Source organism: Girardinichthys multiradiatus, chromosome 24, assembly GCF_021462225.1.
Source record: "Girardinichthys multiradiatus isolate DD_20200921_A chromosome 24, DD_fGirMul_XY1, whole genome shotgun sequence".
NCBI lineage: Eukaryota > Metazoa > Chordata > Actinopteri > Cyprinodontiformes > Goodeidae > Girardinichthys > Girardinichthys multiradiatus.
Window position 1 is genome coordinate 7,994,461 of NC_061816.1, and position 19,178 is coordinate 8,013,638.

General features: G+C 37.5%; 1 protein-coding gene across 2 annotated transcripts in view; it reads left to right on the forward strand.

Annotated features, from left to right (window-relative positions):
- LOC124861374 (neural cell adhesion molecule 2-like) overlaps window positions 1-19,178 on the forward strand; it is a 715,631-nt gene that overhangs the window by 194,523 nt on the left and 501,930 nt on the right. The window lies entirely within an intron of this gene.

The window sequence follows — 19,178 nt, forward strand, 5'->3', positions numbered from 1 at the left end:
TTACCTAAAAGGATATTGAAAGGTTAAGGATGCAGTCAAATATAGAAAGAGATGCAGCCATGTTTATCTCGTTGTCGAGGATTCAATCAGATTCAATCTTTTTCTGCTTTACGTCAGGATTACCAACAATATTTCCAATTGCTAAATGAGAGAATTTAATCATTTTAATTTCATACACTTTTTTTAGTATTTTCTCTGGGACATGAGAGCTTTTTTGACGTTTTTGTTACTAACTTGGTGGTATGCTTAGGGTCATTCTCCATGTCGAAGACACATTTGTCTCCAAGCTTTAACTAATTGTCTGATGTCTTTAGATTTTCAATATTTCCACATATTGTTCTTTTCTCGTGATCCCATCTATTTTGTGAAGTGCACCAGTCCCTCCTGCAGCAAATCATCCACACGACATGATGTTGTCACTGCCGTACTTCACAGTTGTGATGGTGTTCTCAGGCTTGCAAAGTTGCACGTTTTTTTTTATTTCAAATGTAACGGTGCTCAGTACAACCATAAGGCATGTCTCCACAAATGAAGGTATTTTTCCCTGAATGCATTGGAAACTACACCTGACCTTTTATGCTACTTTGGGAGTAATCGCTTCTTCCTCACTGAGTGGATTCTCAGTACAGACCTTGTTTTGGGTAATGACACTCTGTTACCAACTTCAATCAACAACTTTACTAGGTTGTTACTGTAACTTTTGTTCTGGGGTTGATTTGCACATTTTGCACCATAGCCTGTTCATCTCTGGGACACAGAACCAGTCTGCTTTCTGTGCAGAATGGTGTTTTATACTTATATGCAATCATATGATTAGATCAATGTGGAACCTTCAGGCGTCTGGAAATTGGAGACATTTCCGTATTTCTTTTTCATTTTCCTATGAAGTCACACAAGGAAGCAGGGTGTTTTTAGGTGTTGCCTTGAAATACATCTCCAGGTGGGCTTTCCATTAACTCAGATGTTGTGAAGCTTACAAAGCCTTAAAATCATCTGGGCTTTCCAAAGTTATTTAAAAGCATAGTGAACTCGAAGAAGTTTGAAAACATCTCTTTCCTATTATTCTGGCATTTAGTAAATAGAAAAACAGGAAAAGTATGGTCAGATTTAATGTCAAGCTGTGGAAAAAAAAAGGTGACATGTTTTTTAATACAGTACAGGACAGGTTCTTCGAGTTGGCCACATGGGCGGTTGCCTGAGGCACCAGCTGCTGAAGGGGGCGCTGCTGCGACCACCCAAAAGAGAGTGCAAAAACAATGAAATAAATATCAGCAACAATGAGTGAGTTCTCTTGCTCTGTATTTTCATCTGTTAAATCAAATATATTTCACAAAATAATCTGCAGCTCCTTTTCATTTTTGTATAAAGTTTTAATGATAGAAGAAAATTATTCACTTGTTGCAAATCTGCTCTTATGTTGAAGGTCTGATTTTCTTCAGCTAGCTAAGTTAAAATAAAGTTAAGTTGCCTTATAATGCTAATGTAGATGCAGTAGCTGCTGTGTGACTATGTGTTGCAACCTCTTTTATTTTCTAAATCCAGAATCTTATCTTCATAATTTATGTTTAACACATCAAGTAGTCTGTCTGCTGCAGCTGCATGACTGGACAGACACACTGAGGAGATGTTTGCCGTATCTGTCCATATACGATTGCTCTAAATGTCCATTTTTACTCTCAATAATAATGGCCCAAAACATTTTCAAGTTTTTTTCCACTTTTTGTCACATTAAAATTAGAAATGTTAGTTTATTGGGTTTTAGTGTGATTGGTCAACACAAAGTAATGCATAACTATGAAGTTAAATGAGAGGTGGGTTCAAATGTTTTACCAATACAAATCTGAAATGTGTGGCATGGATTTGTCAGCCTCACCAAGTCAAAGGTTTGTAGGAATACCTCTTCACTGCAGTTACCGTTTTAGGGGATGTTTCTGTCAGCTTTCCACATCTACACACTGACATTTTGCCCGTTCTTATTTGCAAATAATTTAGATTCGAAGGAGAAGATCTATAAATACTGATTTATTTATTTTTTTCCAAGTCTAAAGACTCTCCTTGGACCTAGTTCTGGACTTTGACTGGACAATTCTAGCCAAAAATTCATTTGTAGAACTTGTTGCATGTTTAGGGTCGAATTGCCCTGTATTTGGCTCCATCAATCTTCACTGCTTCCCCACAGCATAATGATGCCACCACCATGTTTCACAATGTCTATGGTGTGTTTAGGGCAGTGTTAGTTTTCCTCCCCACTGTTTTTATGTGGTTTGGTTCACAAACTTCATGTTTGATCTGTCCGTTTAGGTGGACGGTCATGTTTTGGTAGTTTTACAGCTGGGCTATATTTTTTACATTTTCATATGATGGATTGAATGAATGAGATGACTGACGAAATGTGACTGAATAAAAACTCACATCACATTTTTCATAGTTTTATTTGTGAAACATGTTTAAAACCACTTCAAAATTACAAACATTTGTTTCCAACTAACAACTTTGAAATGTGTGTTTGACAAATGGTGGAAATGTGGATTTTCCTTTTAACTGTTCAAGCCACTAGTAGGTTAAAATCCACACAAGTCTGTGTATAATTTTCCGACTTTGTTTCCCCTTTGGCAAACAGTAGACTTGTCGCATATGATGGTTCTTCCATCTGGGCTCTTTGTATGCGATGCTGTGACCAGAGAGGATTCAGTTATTGTTATATTGCATCACTGAGACAGAGGGATTAGCTGCAGCTTGAGACACCTGAGCTGTTTCAGATTCTCTTACTTTATTCTCAAACTAAATTAAATACAGCTTCTCCAGCACCGCTGAGATTCACACCTTCTCCCTCACTGTCAAAACCCTGCATCTTTGAAGTTTCACAGTGAACGCAGTCGGTCTACAACCGAGATCTTCTAAAAACAATATTAAAAAATGTGTTGTGAAACTGCATTTTCTTTGTTGTCAAACTTCAATGTTTCAAATGATCAAGTAAATTTAAATAACAGACAGAGATAACCTAAGTAAATAAAAAATACAGTTTTTAAATAATTGTATCTTTTTCTAGGGTGAAAACTATCTAAACCAACCTGGCCCTATGTAAAACAATAAAATAAAAAAATAATTATAAAATAACCTTCCCCTTGTTTAATCATGGCTGTGTTAAATTTCATTAGAGCCACCTAGACTTGATAACTGCCAGAACTGCAGAATCAATAAATCACTTTAATACCTTTCTAACAACACGAAGTAGGCTTAAAGATTGCAAAAAGAAACTTATGTCCTGATTTTAAAGACATTCAAGAACATATAAGAATCAAAGTCATTAACATCTATGTGTCATGTTTTTACCAAAAAAACAACTCGATCTCAAAGACTTGTAGGAAAATATTCTGTGGACAAACAAAACCATTCTGATGTAAAACTAACTCAGCATTTTCGAAGGAGAACATCATACCAACATCCAAACATGTTGATAGTGTGATGATGTCGGGCTGCTTTGCTGCTTCAGCACCTTCAAGACTTGGCGGTATTTGATAGACCCATAAATTCTGCTGCCTAACAGAAAACCTTGAAGTTTGTGACATTTGTGGCTCATCAAAGCACACCAGCAAGCCCACCTCTGAATGGACTAAAAAAAACACATTGAAGGTTTTGCAGTGGCCTAGTCAAAGTGTGGACTTGCATCCAATTGAGATGCAATGGCTTGACCTAAAACAGGCCATTCATGCTGGACGACCTTCCAACGTGGCCGAATTAAAATGATTCTGCAAAGCAGAGTGGGTCATAATTCCTCCACAGAGCTGTAAAAGACTCTTTGCTAGTTATCACAAACCCTTGAATGCAGCAATTGCTGCCAAGAGTGGCACAACCAGTTATTATATTTAGGGATTGATTACTTTTTTTTTTTTTTTTTACATAGAACCTGTTTGGTTTGGATAAGTTTATCTCCTTCACAAATTAAGTCATTTTCTGTTTACTCAGGTTCTAGGTTTGATATAAAACATCTTTAAAAACCTGATGCATAACATAGGAAACTGGAAGGGAGTAAATACTGGTTCTACTTTAATTCATTATTGTGTTTGTATACCATTATATTAGCCTTGCATATCTATCTCAGCAGTTTAATTGTAATTTTAATGTTGCTTCATTTGTGGAAGTGACACTAAAACACAGACATTACTATTAAAGACTTTAGTCAGCTGAAGAGGACTACATTTGGGGAAAATATTGAATCTGTCCAATCACTCTTTTCATTATCTTGCATTGTGAAAAAGCAACAGTACCCAGAGGACATGTCAGCAGATATGGCAGCTGGTATCAATAATTCATGCATTTATATATTGAACAAACATGGGCTCGCTTTTGTCAGGCAGTTAAATATAACGTCGCTAAAACAGGGAGGAAGGAGCCGACTCAAACAGCCCGGTGTTCAGCAGCGGTTAATTGGGCTAATTCTGGGAAGGCTTCGATACGCCTCTGCAGACCAGTGAAAATTAATGTCTGAAGGAAAGGAAAAAAAGGTCCTGTGTTGTTTAAGAAATTAATTACAAGCTTTTAATGAAAAGGAAACTCTCCCATTTGCATTTTCATGGCTTGAATATCCGATGAACGTCATGCTGATGTGGACTGACAGGACAGGGTTTCTCTACTCTAACCACACAGTAATGAAAATTGCCTTTTAACCGACATAAAAAGCGGAACCCAGATAATGTCCCTTAAAGTTATTTCTATTGATTTTTTTTTTTTTGGTGGATGCTGCTTTTAAATAGCACTTATCTATAATTTACATCATTTTGCCTCTCATGTCCTTAGGTATGTGCTTCTGCTTCGGTTTCAACATTCAGTTGTGCTCCTTCCTGCTGTGATTGGACATCTCCGCTTTTCTTTTAAGCCCGAGGACTGCACCCCTCGAGATGAAGAAACATTTCTAAGCGTCTAGGACATTGCAATGATGCTGCAAATTTATGAAGATGGTGTTTTGAGAGTTGGTTCGACCCTTAACATGCTGGCAAAATGCCCCGAGGATAGCCAGTAATGGATTGCATGATATCCATGCATCAGTCACCATCCGAGAGGGAGACGAGATGGGGGCGAGAGGACTCTCATTACGATTAGGAGTGCCTCATTCTCTCACTCGTTATGTTCAAGGCCAGAGGTCTTAGTTTTCAAAGCACCGGATCTTCGGGGATCTTCAGCAGTTTGTTTTTAACAAGCAGTGACAAATAACATATTCTTCTTTCCCTCTCCCCTTCTTACTCTTCCATCCTCCAAGCTTTTATCTTGGTTCAGATGTTGAACCAGGCCTTAAGGCAGCCATGGCCCCAAGGAAACCTGTCTCCAGACACAGTACCCTCGTACTCTGACATCTCTTTATTAGATAACAGCCGGACGGGCATAAATCAGCTAATACATCTATGCTATGTTATCACTTTCCTCATCAGGTCCACACAGAATCATTAAAACTGACAATTATTATTAAAAATACACAATTGGCTTGTTAGAGATGAAGGGTTTTTACACATGAAAGCTCAGGCTTCCAGCCTTTTTTTCTTGTGACCCATTAGAAATAATGTAGCCTTTACTTGGCGACCCTCGTTGTATCTCTGAATATTTGCAGTCACACTAATGAGGCCGTTTCTTTGAATCTGAAAGAGATAAAGTTGTCCAGATTTTTCTAAAGGAACACGGTTATTTTGCCTCACTTTTACATCTTTACAGTTATCTTGGAACAAATCGTAGTATCTAACCCATTCATACCTGTGCCATCTTTATGACTGATCAAACCTGCACATTTTTTTTCTTTGTTTTACTTTTTGACAATATTTCCAGTAAAACAGGACGATTATAAAATCGATTAAAGTTCTCTATTCATCTTGGCCAGTACTCTTTCTCACCTTCCCCGCTTACCGCTGGAGAGCCTCAGGGTTCTATGTTGGGTCTTATCACTTTTTCATTGAATTTGTTACCATTGGAACCTAATTTATTGCTTTGCTGATGTCTTAGAGTTTTTATTAGCATGCTTAACATTGTTGGGACCCACAGCCATGAGTTACAACAGGAAATGCGATACAGACTTTTCTGGAACTTTCAAAATAAATTGCATTAACCTACTTCCAGCATAACTTAGGAATTGAGGGTAGCAGTGGACTTCCCATGATGCCACTGGCTGTATAAAAGCACCCCCCTTTTCCAATGGTCTGATCTCTTCCACTGTTCCTCTTTGCGGGACCGGGATAGGGGAGACAAGCGCGCTAATGTCTCTTTGCTGGCAAACAGACATAAACTCTTCAACTGGATCCAAGGGTGTCATACGATCCCGCGATCATATGCACAAGTGAAGTACTGTTGAATTACTGTTGAAAGAATCCGGTATTCATTCATAAAAAGGGGTAAATTAAGGTGCAAGAGTTGCTTACTTTCTCTCTGAGGCCTGCAGAAGCAAACTGTCCCAGAGAAGTCCCCAGTAGAAACGCTGTCTCTACAAGCCGAGTGAAGCGGTTTTCCCTGCCTGAGAGAAGGACAACTGGAGCCGCATCACCGTGGTTACTGTAACGTGCAGTTTAGCCGGCCGACAGAACAGCCGCCACTCCCCACAGCTAAGGATGTTACCTGTAGCTAATGTTTAAAGACTGTGGATGTTTCTTCAAACTTCTCCGCCCTGAACAACGTTCCTCACCACAGTTCATGAGGTTAAGTGTTTGGGCAGAATAATATAGAAGAGATTTAGATTGAAATGATCTAAACGTTTTTCATTTTATAAAGTTTGGTTTTGTTTGTGTTGAACTCAGCTATCTTGGTGCCAGCAGAATATCTGCAGCACACATGTTCAGTTTTGTGTTCTGTGTTTGTGTGTTTTTAAAGTTAAGACAAACTTTATTTAAAGGGTGATTTTAAACACAGAAGATTGATCATACGTGCTAAGCTATAAGTTTCTTTTGTTAGCTTTAACTACTAACAGGTAAGGACACTGCTTGCTGCCAAGTAATATTTATCCAGAAAGGTTTAGTTTTCAATCCAGTAAATAATGTGTCCCCAACACAATTTTACTAGATTTGATAACTAAGTAAACACCATTAAGCCCCATTTCTCCAGAAAGATTTGGCTCTTTTCCAAAATATTCCGTTAATATTTTTTTAAATATTATTTTAATAAATAAAGGCAGCTAATTAGACACCGTTGAGAATTGATCATCCAGAAGGTTGGTTTTATTCAGCAGATCATTATTTAAAACATTATTTTATTAAAATAATATTTTATCTGATCTTGCATTGTGAATGGTTAAGTTGGTTCCAAGACTAACTTCACTTCAATTCCAGATTCTTCAAGATAATCCTTGGTTCTCAAACATAAACATTGCATGGTAATGTTGCATCACTCTTTTGGTCATGATTTCCAATCATCTTTAATCAACTTGTTTATATTGTACATAGTCCATTAGTCTTCGTTATTCTTTCATTCTGCTCGGTAGTTTAGTTGGATTGTTTTAGCATAGTAAAGATTTTGTTGATTGAAGTATGTTTGACTTTGAGTTGACTTATTTTTGTTAATAAATTCTTGTATTTTAAGAAATTGTGTGAATTCATTCCATATATGTGCAGAGTTTATGCTGTTCAATAATGTCAGAGCTCATCTCACACCTTTCTATTTTGTCCTAATACCATCACCTTACTGGGCTGGTATTCACAGGACAACCCTTAACAGACCAAAATATTATTTGATAAAATATTAAAATATTAATATTAAATATTCTCAGATTCATAATCCTAACAACATTTAAAGCATATCCAGTGCAGAAATATCCATTGTCTTGCAGTTGGCAACCCTGGACAGGTCGCCAGTCCATCACATTGCAACACAGAAACACACACAGGAAAACCACATAAGCACTGACACGTACGGCAATTTTAGAAAGACTAATTAACTTAATAGTAATGTTTTTGGCCTATGGAAGGAGCAGGAGTACCTGAAAGAACATGCAAACTCCATACAAAGAGACCCTATGCCAGGATTTGAACCCCAGCCCTTCTGCTCAAAGGCAACAGTGCAACAAACTGAGCCTCTCCGCAGCCCTACTTTCAGCATAAAGTAACCTAATCAATGATCTTTCTGTGCATGAATACAGTCACACAAACCTACAGTTAAACCAATGAACCTCAAGACTTCTCAATGTCCTTTGAACAGATGAGAGCAAAGTATAGAGAGATTTATAAATCCAGTATTACTGAAGTTTATTAAATTCATGTAACAATTTAAAATGTATGTCGGGAAAAGTGTGAGATTTTAAAATGAGAAAAAGTCTAGAAATCCTGAACAAATCTTAGACAAATATATGTGCAAATATCCACGTAATCTTATGTTTTGGAACGTAGTCGTCGTAAACGATGATTCTTTGTCAGATTTAGCTGTTTGATTCCTCCGGTGCTGCTGAGAGTGTTGAGCCATTTCCTCTGTTGATTAAAGCATGGCAAATGACCAAGATTGGATTTTCTGTAATGTTTGCTGAAAGCTGTAGAGGACTTAAAGTGACTGTAGAGCAACACCTAGTTTTACTGTTTTTCAGTTTCTGTTTGAAAGAAAGACTAAAAGAAATATAACAGTTTGTTTAAAAATGAGTATCTCTGAACTAGGGGTCAGGGTGGGTAAGGTCAAAATGTGTTTTTTTAGATTTTTTGTGATGTGTAATATTTCTGCCCTCTGCCACATGCATGCAGACTTTCTCTGTGGGTGTATTTATGATTAAGTGCCGCAGTGTGCATGTGTTCATTTGTATAATTTGTCACAATTTGGTGTGAAGGAATTTTAAATGTTTACTGTTGGAGATTAATTGCTTTGTTTTTCAACAGTTTGTGACTTTCTGATCACTTTTACTTGTGAAACAAGCAGAAAAGAATTATCTTAGTGTGACTTTTAACATGAATGCAGCAGTAGAAAAGCAAGTCTGTGGTGTCGGTGAGTTCCTACGCAGTCTGGAGAAGTATGGATACTTTATTGTAAAATAAGATATTTGTATTTCCAGATTTTTACTCCTCCATTGTCAAAAATATGCGTCCTTTTTTTGCACCCTTGCTTTTCTTGCCTTCCTTCTTACCTCCCACATATTCATCTTTGTGTCCTGCCCTCATTTTTCACCACCTCGTGTCTAACCATCCCTCCTGTGAGAGACCGGGCCGGTCAAGCATTAGGACACAGTAATAATTTTCAAAGATCATGGGTTTTATTTCCCCAAAATAACAAAATTCAAATAACGGTTACAGTGCCCTAAAAAGAGGTCCAATAAAGAAGCTAAACTCAAAACAAAAAAATCAGGGTAAAACATAACAAAACCTCAAACTAACTGCTCAAACAAACAAACTGACCTCCTACACAACAAACAAAGGGGACCTAAATACTGGCTGATCAGACCAGACTAACACACTGAGGAAAAGGGAAGGAAAACATATACAGAAATTTAACTAACAAAAATAACTAAACACAGTTAGCTTAAAAATTTACTTGAATGATTAATAACTAAACAAAATAAGCAAATCACAAAAGCAAAAATAACTTATGCAAAATTTGAATAAAGACTCCATGGTCTTCCCCCATGGTGGAACTCCAGATGGTATCACCCAATCAGTCAATCTGGAATTGGAGTCCATTGCTTCTGTTCAAGGTACTCCCCCACAGCACCAGCAAAGAAAGCACAAAAAATTTTCAATATTCGACAAAATTAAATATACAAAAGTTAACCAAATGTGCGCGCTACAATTAGAACTAATGTATTTCAATATTGTCAAATGAAAATATAAACAGAAACCCATGTATTTATGCTGCAGTGAATGTGTATATGAAAACTCAAAGTGTTTGTGTGTGGGGTTTCCGACTGTGTGGCTGCAGGTGTGGCCATCACACCTCCTTATTTCCTTCTTTCCTTCCTTGTTTGTGTTGGTTTTTTTTTTTCAATGGGTCCTCCTGCCTTTCTTTGTTTCCATTTTTCATTCCATATCTCTCTCCTCCCTTTCTTGTATCCTTCCTTCCTTGTGTCCTTCATTCCTCACTTCATTACTTACTTGCTTCCTTGTATCCTTCCTTCCTTCTGTGTATCCTTCCTTTTATTCTTCCTCGTATATTTCCTTCCTTCTGTGTATCATTCATTCTATCCTTCCTTCCTTGCTTCCTTTCTTCCTTCCTTATATTTTTCCATGTGACCTGCCCTAATTTTTTACCACCTTGTGTCTAACCTTCCTCCTTTCCTAATTTCTTAGTTTCCATTCTTCAATCCATACCTCTGTCCTTCCTTTCTTCCTTCCTTCCTTGCTGCATTTACAGTCAGTCCCAGATCTGTGTTTTTCTTTCTGACCTACAATGTGTGAAAGCATGAATGAATGCTGAGAGCTGCTCTGAGTCACGTAACGTGACATTTAAATAAAACAGGAGAATAAGAACAGCATGGCTGGTAAGATGTGAATGTCCTCCTCCTACTAATCTCCTAAACTGTTAGTGGAAGACCATCATCTTACCTGAGAGCCCAGCTTTTAGTGCTGCTCGACTAATACAGTATTTTGTTTCCATTCAGTGGGTTATACTTACAAATAAGAGACGCTCTGTCTTGAATATGGCGAAGGAAGCATTAATGGATTTTTCCATGGACCACTTAATCCCGCACACATTTATCCATCATGCTGATGTTCAGGTTTGGCTTTATGGCTGTGGTACTCAGCAAAGATTTGAGTCCATACTTTACAACCAAGCTTTTTTTTGTCTTTTTCTAATGCACATTTTTCTAATGCAATATAACTCTTAACAACAACTGAAACAGTTGAATATTATAAGGAACAAATTCCCTCTTAAAATATGCTTAATTTTTACTGGATTCTAGACTGTAAAAAAAGTTGCTTCTGAGTTTTTTTATGTGTTACTATATAGTATTATGACCTTGGTGAATTCCTTATGTTACTATTGGGGACCTTTTAAAAAATAATTACATAATTTTAGAGTGTAAACTAAACAGGCAGTAGCTCTTTTTGGTAGTTAAGGACTAAATCTCTTAACCAGATCTTGAATCAAGACATCTTGGAGTATGAACATCTTTATTTGAAATGTTTCTTGTTCAAATGAAGTCTGTCTTGTAAAGATTGATAAAGTTATTGTCAGGATGTGAATTTTGTCTTGAAATAAGTCTTTCCATTTCTTAAATTTCAGCCAGTTCTTGGTGGATTTACTGGTGTGTTTTGGGTCATTGTAATGTTGCAGGTTCCTGTTCTGCTTTAGCTTTACAGATGTTCTCAGATTTTCCTCTTAAACCCTCTGATACTGAGTCCATTTCTGATTGTGCAGACAGGCACTGTCATATCAACAGTAGTAAGAACCATCTATGGGTCCAACAATAACCATTTCAGGGTTTTTTGAAGACTTCAAGCATCTTGCAGTCTGCTTTCAGGGTAAACTTGCTTAGACAGCCAGACCTGAACATGTTGGCTGTAGTTTTAAATGTTCAGCATTTTTACATATTACATTAGGTATCTTCATCTGTTCACATATGTTATGAAAATCCCACAGGTTCTCATGGGTGCTTTTGCGTGTGGAAATATTATTTCTACCACACACATTGATTGATTTGGTTAGGTTTGGTGGAGTTATTTTGAACATAACTATAAAGTGGTCGCTGTGGTGTTAGAGTTTTTGAAGTTGGTTGAAATATATTTTCCATTAGCAGTAAAACCATCTGTCTGGATGAAATGCGTCTGATTTTCGGTTACAAGAAATAAACAATTGCAGGTCTTGCTGAAGTGGCTCTCTCAATACTGCAGTTGCTTTGAGTGTTGCCATTTGTGGTTTTATACAAGCAGTGCACATGTGCTGCTATTGGTGAGCCTGAAATTAATCTATAATGAAGGCCACGCTACGTTCTCACTGTCTGCAGAACGAACAAAAGCTCAAATACAGGTTCTTTGATTCTGAAGATCTGAAGGAGCGTGTTTGTCAATTAATTTACAACACAAACCCACAAAATTGACTAAAACACAGTTTGGATGTATCTTCTTCTCCAAGTTCTGCAGGTGTCTTTATTCTGATGGATGTTTCAGACGGCCTCCTGTCCAAAGCACATCATTTCTTTTACTACAATAACATGCAAATTATAGTTTATAATCACCAGAGCGCTTGAGCATGAGGAAGAAGGTCGGCCACTGGTAGCGTATGCGTGCATCCACATCAGAAAACAGCGAAACTCTGCACAAAGCCACATATAACAAAGCATTTTTCTGCCTCGGGTCTAATAAAGATGTATGTGTTATTCTCTCATGTCCTCCAGCAGATGAAGAAAGAGCAAGATAGATTTCTTTGTGCGATATATTTCTGGTAGGTGGAGGCAGGTTCAGGGAGAATACATTAGCTGCAACAGAGCTGCCTGACGTTTCAAATGTGCTCTGGTATTTACACGCTTCTGAACACACACTTCTAAATTAATTAGAAAACAACTTAATGGAGTGGCTGAGGGCTTCATAAGCCGGCCTTAACGATGCTCGCCTACACCAGCCTATTTGGAGATTGAAATCTATTTCAAACCGTTGTCATCATTATGACTGGCATCTAATTATACATAATGTGTACGGTGACAGAGTAAGAAAGAGGACGTTTGCCGAGTTAAAACTTGCGTGACATCTAGGTTACTCTCTATCCAAGCTGTTCCTCTGCCTGAAAAGGATTGTCTAAATGATTTCAGCTAAACGGTGATGAAAGGCCCAGTCTCTGACTTGTCTGCAGTGAAGGAAAGGCAATCGGAGCTGATTACAGTGGCTGTCAGGTTGGCACCAAGCATGAATGTTTGTCCCTCACTGCAGCTGCATCTGAGCCTAAAAGCTGGGAAGGATTTTTACTTTACTTTTAATCTCCAACTGGTTCAGCTCCAAACTGTGTTGCTTTTTCCAGTAGCTTCATATGCAGCTGTTGTTTCTTACCTAATATTATGAGTTATCTGTTTACATTGTTTACATAATCCCCCCCTACACCCAATAACAGAAACTACCATTGAGTCTTATGTTACACTTACTGGCATATCAATTATAATTGAGTCCTGACTTTAACTAGGCCACTCCAAAACCTATGCTTTTGTTGTTTTAATCGGTCCCAAAGTGGATTATTAGCTGTTTTCTGGATCATTTGTCTGCTGCATGACCTGAGTGAGGTTTGAGCTTAAGGTAAAAAACGATGGCAGGACATTTTTGAGAATGTTAGAGAGCAGAATGTATGACTCCATCAATTAAAGCAAGATGTTCATGTCCTGAAGCCACAAAAAGCAGTCCCCGACCATAACACTATGTTGGGATTATGAATCTGAGAATATTATTTAATATTAATATTTTATCAAATAATATTTTGGTCTGTTAAGGGTTGTCCTGTGAATACCAGCCCAGTAAGGTGATGGTATTAGGACAAAATAGAAAGGTGTGAGACGAGCTCTGACATTATTGAACAGTATAAACTCTGCACATACATGGAATGAATTCACACAATTTCTTAAAATACAAGAATTTATTAACAAAAATAAGTCAACTCAAAGTCAAACATATTTCAATTAACAAACTCTTTACTATGCTAAAACAATCCAACTAAACTACCAAGCAAAATTAAAGAATAACGAAGACTAATGGACTATGTACAATATAAACAAGTTGATTAAAGATGATTGAAAATTATGACCAAAAGAGTGATGCAACATTACCATGCAATGTTTATGTTTGAGAACCAAGGATTATCTTGAAGAATCTGGAATTGAAGTGAAGTTAGTCTTGGAACCAACTTAACCATTCACAATGCAAGATCAGATAAAATATTATTTTAATAAAATAATGTTTTAAATAATGATCTGCTGAATAAAACCAACCTTCTGGATGATCAATTCTCAACGGTGTCTCATTAGCTGCCTTTATTTATTAAAATAATATTTAAAAAAATATTAAGGGAATATTTTGGAAAAGAGCCAAATCTTTCTGGAGAAATGGGGCTTAATGGTGTTTACTTATCAAATTTAGTAAAATGATGTTAGGGAAATATTATTTACTGGATTGAAAACTAAACCTTTCTGGGTAAATATTATTTGGCAGCAAGCAGTGTCCTTACCTGTTAGTAGTTAAAGCTAACAAAAGAAGCTGATAGCTTGGCACCAGAATCAAACACACACTTTAAAAATACCGTTTATAAAAGGGTTAAAATGCATAAGCGCGGACGGCGCGTTATGATCAATCTTCTGTGTTTAAAATCACCCTTTAATAAAGTTTCTTAACTTTAAAAACACACAAACACAGAACACAAAACTGAACATGTGTGCTGCAGATATTCTGCTGGCACCAAGAAAGCTGAGTTCAACACAAACAAAACCAAACTTTATAAAATGAAAAACGTTTAGATCATTTCAATCTAAATCTCTTCTATATTATTCTGCCCAAACACTTAACCTCATGAACTGTGGTGAGGAACGTTGTTCAGGGCGGAGAAGTTTGAAGAAACGTCCAGTCTTTAAACGGTTAGCTACAGCTAACCTCCTTAGCTGTGGGGAGTGGCGACTGTTCTGTCGGCCGGTCTGTGAACAAACGGTTAGCTTCTAGCTAACTTCCGTGGCTGCGGTCTCTGCTGTCTTCCTTCCAGACTGGGAGACGCTCCGCTCAGCTTCGTAGAAACCGCTTCTCTGTAGGGAACTTCTCTGGGACAGTTTGCTTCTGCAGGCCTCAGAGAGAAAGTAAGCAATTCTTACACCTTAGTTTCCCCGTTCATGAATGAAAATACCGGATACACAGACAGTATTTCATTCGTACTTATCTTTGCATATGATCGATGATCGTATGACATCCTTGGATCCAATTGAAGAGTTTATGTCTTTTTGCCAGCAAAGAGACATCAGTGCGCTGTTCCTCTCCGATCCTGGTCCCGCAAAGAGGAACAGTGGAAGAGATCGGCTTGTTGGAGAGGGTTGCTCTTATTCAGACAGTGGCATCATGGGAAGTCTGCTGCTATCCCCCCTTTCCTCAGTTGCTGGAAGTCAGTTAAATGCAATTTATTTTGAAAATTTAGGAAAGTCTGTACCGGAGTTTAATGTTGAAATCCATGGCTGGGTCCCAACAACTACCACCACCAAGTTTGTAGGTATGATCTTTTTCTGAAAAGCTGGAAGTTTAATGCCAGATGTAATGGGACACACACCTTACCAAATGTTCTCCTCTTCTCTGGTTAGTCCGCAGATGAGGACTCATCGAGATGTTTCTGGTAAAAGTAAGAAGGGTCTTTGTGTTTTCTTGGATCTCTCCCATGGAGACAGGTTAGCCCAGTCTTATTTTTACTCTTGAATTATGAACAGTGACCTTAAATGAAGCAAATGAGGCCTGCAATACTTTAGATGTGGTTCTGGGTTCTTCTCCAACCTCCTGGACGTCATAAATTGGCCGGTTTTAGTCGGTCTGCAAATCCTGGAAAGGTTAACCACATTTTCATGTTTTCTCCATTAGTGGAAAATGGTTCTCACTGTGGTTCAAAGCCTTAGAGATGGCTTTGTAAACCTTTCCAGGCTGATAGATGTCAATGAATTTGTTTCTCATCTCTTTTTATTTTTTGTCTTTTTTTTTAGATCACAGCATAAAGTGTTGTACATTGTCAGCCTACTTCATGTTGACCGGACAGGCTTAATATAATTGATTTCTTGATTATGTATTTCTGGCAGTAGTCAGGGCTTGGTGTTGCTTGTGAAATTAAACTAAATAATAACAATTACTTGTTCACAAAGCTCAAGTTGGTTTGGATAGTGTTTACCCCTTGATAAATGAAATTCTTATTTGAAAATTGCTTTTTGTATTTACTCAGGTTATCTTTGTCTGTTATAAATCATAGATCTAAAATTAAGTTTCACAAAACAGCAAAAACAAAGGAAAACTGTTTTTTTACAGCAATGTAAGGCTACCTTTGCCACTTTTGTTGGGTTAAAGATGGACATTATCAGACAAGTACAACTAATCCATTGATTAAATAATCATCACCCTGTATATAAATACAGTTGTATTAGTCTGGAGCAAGCAGGTGTATGGAAAGACATCACCAGTGACCTTTTTTAGAAGCAACTGTCAGTGCTCAACAATCTGGGAAGGGTTGTAGGGTCATCCATGAACTCCTCTGTGTACCAAAGTGTCCAACAGCTGAGGTTAGACTCAAACTGGGTCACCAACTGACTAGAAGAAATTCTACACCAGAATTGATGAACAAGAACATGATCAAGGTGTCAAAATGACCCAGTCAAAGTCTAGACCTTAATCCTTACTAAGATGCTGAAACAATGAACCAAAATTGCTCCATGAAGATGTGAGAAACTGAGATGTACTGCTATTATAAAATACCAGCTGATTAATCCCAGATTGAACTTAGTTTTCCCCATGATTGTATTGGCAGCCACGACTGTAACTCTAATAATTTCAGCTATTAAACAACTGTTTATTTTGGAAAGGGTAAAATATTGCACATTTGTGCTGCTTTGCAATTCCTTTATTTTACCTTCAGTGCTTGGAACAAAATTCATAAAGTTTACAGTAAGCTCGCCGATTTGGGCCGTTTTCCATTTTCTTTCATTCTCATCACACTCATCTGAGAGGTGGAAAGCTGCAGCAGAAGGAGAGTTTTCTGATATCAACATATACATCTGGTAATTAAATGTATCTCACAGTCATGCTTGGAGGATAGCATGTCATGAATGCAAATTCAGACATGCTGCAAAAATCCTTTTAAAAGCGTGGATCCGGATACAAACATTTCAGCTTGAAGATACAGTGGCCTAAGAGCCATTACTGCACTTTCAGCCAGCCTGTAGAGTTGCCAAACGCACTAAAAATCCTAATAACAAAAAGACTATCCTGTAGAAAAGTGGCCATTTATCAGAAGTCAATGGTGCCCTCAGACAAACTGCGGGCTAAGTCAAAGTCCCTCCATTTAAAAACATTGCCTGAAAAGAAAAAGGAATCCCTAATTTGTCTGTCAAAGTGTTTTTATGAGCAATGACAGTTTCATTAGGACAATCTGTCTGTGTGAATACTTGGATTCGGAGGTTGCACATGGCCCACAGCAGCTCTGACCTGCATGATACTTCCTGTGTCAGCAGTGGGGACAGTGAAAAGAGATGAATGAGAGGAACTTCATTTCAAACACTTCCTGGCCATTTCTTCTGAGCTTTACTGTCTTACATGATTTCACTCCGGATCTGTCACATTTAAGGTTTTGGTAAAAAGACTCAAAGTTTAACACACTTTGTTTGAAGTGAAGCAATAAAATAGTTTTTTAGCGGCCTATAAAAGAGAAATGGCAATCCTAATTCATGATGATGTTGAAAATACTGATTTGTCACAACTCAATTTGAGCCACACATTGAGATAGAGGAAAACTAAACTATAACATGCATCATATTAATGCAACATATTGTTTTATATTTTAAATATATTGGCTCTCAGAAATGTGCACACATTCTTTTCCCATGTAATGTGACTTTTTTATCCTTTACAATTCAACTGAAAACTAACATATCTAATTAAAGGATAATATTTTGTTAAAGCACCCTTTGATTCTGTTTTAGTATTCAGTTTTCTTTAATAGGATTCAACATTGTCTTCAGATTGCATGGACATCTCTTGTCCACAGCCATCTTCAGGAAGACGCCCACTGATTGTTATTCAAATTTACTCCTGGACTCTAGTCCAGATTAAACCCCAGAGTATGTTGCTGCCACTACCGTCTTTTACTGTGGGTTTTGCCATTCTCTTGGTGATGACAGTGCAGTTATAGACTTGTACATCCACACCTCGAAGTTATTAGGCGCTCAGCCTTGATTTAATGAAGTATCCAGATTGTAATTCCGACTTTCGGGGGCATCCCATTGCAATTTCCAACTCGAAGGGTGGGAAATTCCGACTATAGAGTACAAATTGAACACAGCAATAGCTAGCCCTGATCAGAGACATCAGCAACACTGATAATTGCAACACAGTTTCATGATGATCATGCCCTTTTCTAGATCACCAAACAATAAAAGCCACATTTTGTTCCATCTTATGGTCCTGGATGAGCCCCCATTTGATTTGACCAGGCTCACAAATCCATAACCAAAAGTTGTAGTTGATAAAAGGATGCTAAACATCCACAGGTCTATCAGCTCTGGGTTAATTATACATTTATTTAAGGTCAGAATAACTCAAGAGATTCTTCTCACAGGGACTGATGCTGTTTAAACTGAAAAGGATGCTATAGATGGAAAAGGAAGTCTAATGGTCATAAAAAGTGCTCACCACTGGTTTTGAGCTTTGATATAAGCCTCGCAAGGCCTCCTAATTTGCATAAACATGCTTGGGCTACAGGTTCAACAGCTCTATCAAAAACTGGTTGAATTTGTTTAATTTTTAATGTGCTTAAAATCATCATTCTCTTACTGTGAAGAAGCGTTTCAGACTGAATCTGCTTTTTAAATTTTAAGTGAATATGATGACCGTAATGTAACCTCTTCTTATTTCTTAGCTCCTCTGCATAAGGTCTTTCTGAGACTAGCGGGTGGTTGGAGTCTAATTTCTCTCACTGTTTAATGCTCCAGATTAATCAGGCTCATTCCTTATTCCTAATAAAAAACCTTGACCAATTTTTATTTTTGATTTCGCATTTTGAAATTAGCTCAAAGAAAAACATATTCATCTGCGACCATTGTGAATTAAAATGAATGCTTCTTTAGACTGAGGTCCATTAGATTCAATTTGATATCTTCCAATTTTCTCCCATTTTTCTATATTCGTTGCTTAGCAACAAAAAAATTAACTTTCCTCCTAAGAAACAAATTATTGATTGTTTGTATTTTTTTTTTACTTATTATTTAGCTTACCTAGAGCCAGCGTGTGGAGCACCTTGTTCCCCCTAAGTGCCACATTAGGAAATCACCTCGCTGCTTGATGCATGTTATCCATTAAAACCACTGAGCTGAGCTCGTTGTGCACAGGGAACTAATTGTATGTTATTGGTGATTCAAAAATCTGTTTTACTTTTAATGGCAAACATCTAGTGATTGAGCAAGGCTTTTTACAGCTTTAAAATGGACCGCATGAGACACACTGGGGGAAATAAACCAGTCCAGTTAATCAGCATCTATTAAAACATCCTGGCTTTTCTGGGCGAATGTCTCAAATCCTCCAGGTGATTGAATAAAT